Below are 7,648 nucleotides of genomic sequence, written 5' to 3'. Positions count from 1 at the left end.
GTGCTACCATCTCAGATAGGGCCTCTCAGTTGATAGTACCTGGGATATTCCATGCATTCTGCACGTCTCATTTTCCTCCCTCTGGCAGCCTCCTTCCATGAAATGTTTCCTTAAGATATTTATGTCAAAACCAGAGAAAATACTCCAGGGCCGTTTTTAATAAGTGCCAATCCCTTCTCGGCTATCTGCAGCCATAAACATTTACGTCTAATATCCCAAAGAAAATGTTGATGCAGTCTGATGTGGGGCCGACAGCGCACAGATTAGTCTAAACAAAAACATGAGGGTGACAGTTAGCATTTTTTTTTGCTCCATGAAGCTGCGTTCACTCATTTTTGACATAAAAGTCCAATTTGCATATTCTTTCAAGTCTTGTTTAGCTGCAAACACATGTGTGTTTGGGGCACAGAAATTTAAAATTTGTAAATTATTCAGAGACTACTGCCAAATTGTAATCAGTGGTAGGAAAAACATTCTGCACTAAATAGCTGTGTGTGCAGAGGGTCGCCTTCTCAGGCTCAGCAAACACTTTAAAATATACTGGTGCTTAATCAACTCAGAAAAAGAGGGGGAGAAGTGTTTACTTTGTTAGCAACAATTTAATATAGATGTTGGGGTGAGGGGTTGGTTTTTTTTTTTTTTGCTGTTTATTGAACATTGCAGAATGGAATGATTTTGGTATTGTGACATTAAATAAATAAAGTGCCTTCTGAGGGAAAACTAAACATTGTGATTAAGCTGAAGTAGGGATTTCTTATGCCTCTCTAAAAACCATGTTAAGCCAAGAACCATAGTAAAGCAAAGCAGTCCGATGTCATTTAGTGCAGTGTGCTATGCCTTGCAGGTTGTACCATGGAGTCTGTATTAGTTGCATCTCATCTTTGACTTCTGCCCCTCTCCCCCAGCCTCCCCACCCTGCCCCCGACTTTATTTTTAAATATGTCTCACAAATCGTTTTCTGAAACCCTCCTGGGCAAGTTGTCACAAACATTTTTCTGAAATCTTACTGGGCAAGTTGTCTTTTCAGACGGAAGTGCACATGAGTAAGCGGATAAAGCCTGCTTGAGGTGCAGGTGGGGGCAGGGGGTAGACACAGGCGGGAGAGTTGTGTGTGGCCTGAGGGTGGAAGCACCCTCTGAAATAGATGCAGAGACCGTAAGTCAAGGAGGCATTCTGGATTCCGTCGCAGAGCTGATGAGTGTGGATTGAAACCCACTGAAGTGTGCCGGGAAGGCGTCTCCCAAGACCATGGCTACCCGGTGTCCACCCAAAGATGGATGCAACTAAGTGAAGTTTTAAACCCAAACATCAAACTCAGTCCAACCTTCACTTTCCCTACTTTGCTGTGCGTCCGTTCTCCGTCCTCTGAGGAGTGAGAATAAAGGGGGCTACGGGAAAGAGGGTGTGGTGGTCACCATGGAAACCAGTCCACGCTCGGACTTGCAGGGTGGCTCCCTGAGACACCAATCTGACTGACAGGCAATAGTGATTGCTTACTTGAATACCGCCCCAGACAGCTTCGCTGTAGAAGGTGTGGCCAGCTACCGCTAGACTGAAAAACGGTTAGCTGCCACTAACTCAGCTCCAGTCATGATGACGTCAGGGCCATCAAGCCAATGCTGACAGTAGCGAGCCTAAAGGCTGTGACAGATCCATCTTTCTGGGTTTCTGAGACTGTATATATTTTCAGGAGCAGAAAAACTTCATCTTCTCTCCTGAAGCAATTGGTGGTTTAAACGGATGACTTTGCTGTTAGCAGTCCAAAAGGGAACTGATTGCCGCCCCCCCCCCCCCTGCTTCTTGATCCCCTGTGAATCAGACTCACATTATACTCCCATGGGTTTTCCAGGGCTGATGTTTTAGGTGTAGCTCACCAGGCCTTTCTTCCAATTGCCTCTAGAATCTGGGTGGCCTGCAACCACAACCTTTTGGTTAATAGGTAGCCACATTAACTGTTAACGGATTCTCATACTGAAAAGTGATCTTGCTCTAGTCAGCTCCCATTCACAGCGATCCCGTATGCAACAGAGCGAAACGCTATTTGATCCCCAGTCATCCTCACCATTGTTAGGTTTGAAACCATTGTTGAACTAAAAAAAAAAGTTAGTTTTAAAGTCTCTACTATAGAACCTGTAATGGCTACCATATACAATGTTCAGTAAATGTGGTTTTTTTACAACCAAGATAAATAAGTGATCATGTAATAAAGTTATGCAAAATCTGAGGGGGGAAATTTGAGAAACAATAAGAAAGGAAGAAAGAAAGAAACCAGTCTGCTATATGCAGAAATGTCCCTTTAATGGAACCACGTACAGAATAGCAAATTGGATTATTTGAACATCCACAGAAAATAGTAAATAAATCAAAATTCAACGTGGTGATGGCTAAAAATCACTGAAGACTGGGACTTATTTCTCTTATCCAAAATTCAAACAATTCCCTCTTTTGCTTTATTCGCACATCCACCCATTCAAGGAAAACCCACTGAACTCATAATTGGTTATGAACACAGTAGGGATGGAAGATAGAAATACTATCCTTGTCTTGTGTGTGCTTAGAGGAATAAATACAAATGTAAATTGCTTTCCCAAAATGGCCAAAATTTTTTTGACATAAGCAAAGTTTGTTTTGAGACTTCTGCATCCAAGCTCTTAACCATTGTGATTGTGATTTGATGAAAATGTCCCTCCAGGGAAGTTTTTTTTTTTGCATTTGCTATGAAGGTGATTCACCATGTGGCTGCTGATATGCATATTTATTATGCCTGCGCATTTTATACATGTAAACATTTACATTTTGTGACTGTAAACAGGGACATTCAGTGAGAAATCATGTTCAGATAATTGCTTCAGTCAAATTATCCAGTATTCTTTCCAAACAACCCTTCCTTGTCCTGTCACTTTTTATAACTCACTTTACCTCTGAAACAAAGAGAATATTTTCTCTTAAAAGGAAAAATAAATAAAAGGACATAAAAAGTGGAAAGGATGAAGTAAAATTGTCTTTATTTGCAGATGCCATGATTTTGTATGCAGAAAACCAGAAAGTATCTAAAGCTATTAGAACTCATAAGGCTATCAGTGCGAAGTCAATCTATAGACTTAAAGTCTATAAAATAGGCAGAATTCACATGTGTCACAAATGATTAAGCACACGGCTGTTAATAAAAAATATTGATGGTTAAAATATATCCTACATCACCTCGAAAAAGGAGTGGTGATTTTCTTCATCAGAGTCAACCATTGAAAACCTGTGGCTCACCGTTCTGCTCTGAAACACAGGGTGCTGCCAGGAGTCAACAGTGACTTGATAGTTACTGGTCATATAAAATAGTCACAAACAAATAGAAAATAAATTTTTTTAAAACCTATACCATTGCCGTAACAGAAAAAATTTGAACTATTTAGTGATAAATTTAACAAAATATGATGAAGCTTCAAAAAATTAGTGGAAAATAGAATTAATTCATAGATAACGGAATTGTCCACAAGCTTTTGGAAGACCCCTCGTATGTGCAAAACTGAAAACACAACAATGATACGAGAGGAATTTAGAAGACCTAAAGAAATAGGACACCCTCCAGGTTCCTTAGCCCTCAAACCTAAACAGGGGTCTGAGAGGCTTAAAGAGAAATGGAGGAAAGTGAAATTGAAACGGACTTGGAGTCTGCGACAAACAAGTTCACTTCAAACAATCACACACACACGCACACACACAAGAAAACAATACTTTAAAGTCTACCAAGGGGTCACAAGGGTGGGTGTGAGGAGGGATGGAAAAAAGAGGAGCGGATCCCAATGGCTCAATAGAAAGCAAATGTCTAGAAAAGAACCATGGCAACATATGTACAAATATGCCTGATCCATCAATGTATGGATTGTGATAAGAGTTGTAAGAAACCCCCAATAAAATGATCTTTTAATAAAAATTTTTAAAAAAAAATTTTAAAGAAAGAACTAAGACCTATAGTGCTTATGGATTGAAAGACTCAACATTGTTAAGATATTAATTCTCCCTGTGTTTCTATATAAATTCTGAGACCTCAATCAGAATTCCAAAAGATTAATCTTGATTAAAATTGACAAGTTGGTTGGAAATTACGTAAGAAAATACAAAGGACCTTAGCAAACTAAGATCATCTTGAAGAACAAAATTGGAGAAGCGCGGCACAACTAGGCTTCAGGTCTTAGCAAAATTACATATGCCACTGTAATTAAGCAGAGTGACATTGGTGAAAGGATAGCTAAATACATTAATGTTACAAGATAAGGTACAGAAATACAAGGAAAGTGCCAGTGCACTTTGGTGGGAAAGAATTATATTCTCAATAAGTGGTGCAAAAATTTGACCTGGCCATATGGGGGAAAAGTTAAGTGAACCTACTTCACTTAAGGCACAGAAATTAATTTAAGATGAGTGACAGATTAAGTGTGAAAGTTGTCACAGTTAAAATTTCTAGACACAAGCACAGGAAACTATCGCTACATTGTTAGGGAAAATAACCATTTCTTGTACAGATCACCAAAAAAGCAATAAGCCTAGATGAAAAAATAAGGGATTAGTTGAACTTCATTAAAATTGAGGACCTTTGTTTATCACTGGACATCATGAAGAGATTGGAAAATCAAATCTCAGACAAGATTTGTCCAGGTGTGGAAAAGGACTCACATCTAGAATCTATGAAGAACTCCTACAAATAAAGAAGGAAAATCAAACAACCTCATTTCTAGTGTGTACAGATATTGAGCTGTCACTTATAAAACAGAATACAATTGGCCTAAATGGTCCATAAAGCTATGAATAGGAACTAAACCTTCCTAATTCTCAGGTAAATGAAAATTAAAGCCATAATGAGATGTCATTATACAGCCAGTAGAACCGTTAAAATTAATAAGATTGACAAAACCAAATATTGGTGAAGATAGGAGCAATTGGATCTACCAAGCATTGCAAGTGGGAATGTAAGATGGTATAACCACATCTGAATATTGTTTGATAGTGTCTCTGAAAGTAAATATGTACATATTCTATGACCCAGCAAATCCACACCCAGATGTAAACACAACAGAAATGTGCATGTATTCACACACACAAAAATATATGAGTGTTCATAGTAGCTTATGCATAATAGCCAAAACCTAGACGAAAACTCAAGTGCCCAATAGGAGAATGGATAAGTAAGTTGATGAATTGTGGTATATGTGTGTAAGAATGTAGTATGTAGGTGCACATACAAAAGTATACACATATACACATACCTACATACACTGAATACAGCCAAGCAATAAATGAGTACAAATTACTGATAAGTACAACACTGTGGATGCATCTCACAAGTATATTGAGTGAAAAAGCCATTGGCTGTACCTGCTCACACCCAGATTATCAATTCCACTGGACCTGGGTGGTACCCACTGCTCCAGATCAACGGATCTGCCGTCAACCCCCGAACAGAAATTCTCTCTCTCTCTCTCTCTGGCCTGGCCACCTTGCCAAGCCTGACAGGAGCTGAACTGAGGGAGAAGAGGAGCACCAGACTACAATGCCACCGATCCCCACTGTGCTTACCCAAAGCCCAGCCGGTGTTCAAGCACAGAATTACATGGGTTTGACCAGTAATCAAAGTCCTGAAAAGACTGCTTTTATCCATTGTGTCTGGTCTCATGGTTATTTGGGGGGAGAGGGTGCTTTCACTTTCCTTAGAAAGCCATTAGCTGGAAGTTCTGCTGAATATCATCTAAGAATAGTCATTAAAGGAGCTATTTTCTTAATTAATTTATTGATACCTTCATCATGGATGATGGAGAGATCGGTTGGGAATGGCATGTTTGTGATTCTAATCTTTCATAAGAGGAAGGAAACTGTGTCAAGTTAATCAAGCATGTTAAATATTTAAGAGCAACTCTGAAAGCCAGAAATGGAATATATAACTTCAGACTAATGGAGGAACTAAGAGAAGGAGGATAAATGCAATTCCTGTCATTGCTGTTGTTTCTAGATCCCCACGCACAGCGGATTACTTCTTGGACTTGTAACTGCAAGGTTATCATGCCTGATAAAGTAGAAAGGCAGCAAAAGCCAGGAAAGCCCTCAATGAGATGGGTTGGCCCAGTGACAGCAGCAATGGGCTCAAGCATAGGAACCGTTGTGAAGACTGGGCAGAACTGAGCAGTGTTTTGTTCTGTTGTGCACAAGGTCAGTATGAGTCAGAACTGATGCGCTGGTACTTAACAATAACCACAAGGTCAGCAGTTCAAACCCAACAGCCATTCCATGGGAGAAAGATGAGGCTTTCTGCTCCTTTAAAGATTTACAGCCTCGGAAACCCACAAGGGTTTCTGTCCTAAAGGGTCAGATATGAGTCAGAGGTGACTCAATAACATTTGGTTTTACATTGATTACAAACCCTACTGAAGTTTGCAGCCTTTGATTTTCATCAGCAAGTGCTTCAAAATCCTCCTCACTTTCAGCGAGTAATATTGTATCAACTGCATTCCGCAGGTTGTTAATAAGCCTTTTCCAATTCCGATGCCACGTTCTTCATATAAGCCAGTTTTTCATGATTTGCTCAACATACAGAGAGGGTACAACCCTAGCGTACACCTTTCCTGATTTTAAACCATGCAGCATTCCATTGTTCTGTTTGCACAACTGCCTCTTGATTCATGTACAAGTTCCACATGAACACAATGAAGTGTTCTAGAATCCCCATTCTTCTCAGGGTTCTCCACAGTTTATTATGATCCATGCAGCCAAATGTCTTTGCATAGTCAATGAAACACAAATAAACATCTTTCTGGTATTTTCTGCTTTCAGCAAAGATCCATCTGACATCAGCAACGATATCCCTTGTTCCACATCCTCTTCTGAATCTGGCCTGAACTCCTGGAAGTTCCTGGTCAATATACTGCTGCAACCATTATTGGATGCTCTTAAGCAAAACTTTATTTGTGTGCAATGTCAATGATATCCATCTATAGTTTGAGCCTCCTGTTGGTTCACCTCTCTTTGGAATGGGCACAAATCTGGCTCTCATCCACTCAGTTGACCAGGTATCTGTCTTCCTGAATAGAAGATGAGATATCTTCTATTCAGCTCTTTAATGTCATTTTTTCTTTCATCTGCTGTAACTAATCCACAATAAAGAGCAAGTCTGAGAGTCTCTTCTGACATTCACTTTGATCTTTTCTTTCTTTCCTGTCTTTTTAATGACCTTTTGCTTCTTCGTGAATGATGTTCTTCATGTCCTCCCACAGCGCATCAGGTCTTCTGTCGTTAGTGTTCTAGGCGTCAAAACGGTTCTGAATATGTTCTCGTAATTCCGGTGGGACAAACTCAAGGTCATAGTGTGACTCTCGTGGATTTGTTTTAATGATAACTTCCTCACTCCTGAGAACCTTCTCCCATCCTGATGCCAAGTTCTTAATATAACCCTGCCTTCAAGATTAGTTGCTCAGCATATAGATTGAATAAAGAGGGTGAAAAGATAGGTGAAGTTCGAGTTTATGTCAACAAATCACTCCCAGGTGGAGGGAGGGGTGGCGCCCAAGCACAGCTTCTCCTTGGAGGTGCAACCTTTCACATAAGAGAGAGACCCCTCCTTACAGAAGGGTCGCGGGGAGGAGACAGCCAGTCAGGGTGCAGTGTA

The sequence above is a fragment of the Echinops telfairi genome, unplaced genomic scaffold (genome assembly GCF_000313985.2).
Source record: "Echinops telfairi isolate 266 unplaced genomic scaffold, ASM31398v2 ScPeMD7_7475;HRSCAF=8513, whole genome shotgun sequence".
NCBI lineage: Eukaryota > Metazoa > Chordata > Mammalia > Afrosoricida > Tenrecidae > Echinops > Echinops telfairi.
Note: the sequence above shows the minus strand (reverse complement) of the source record.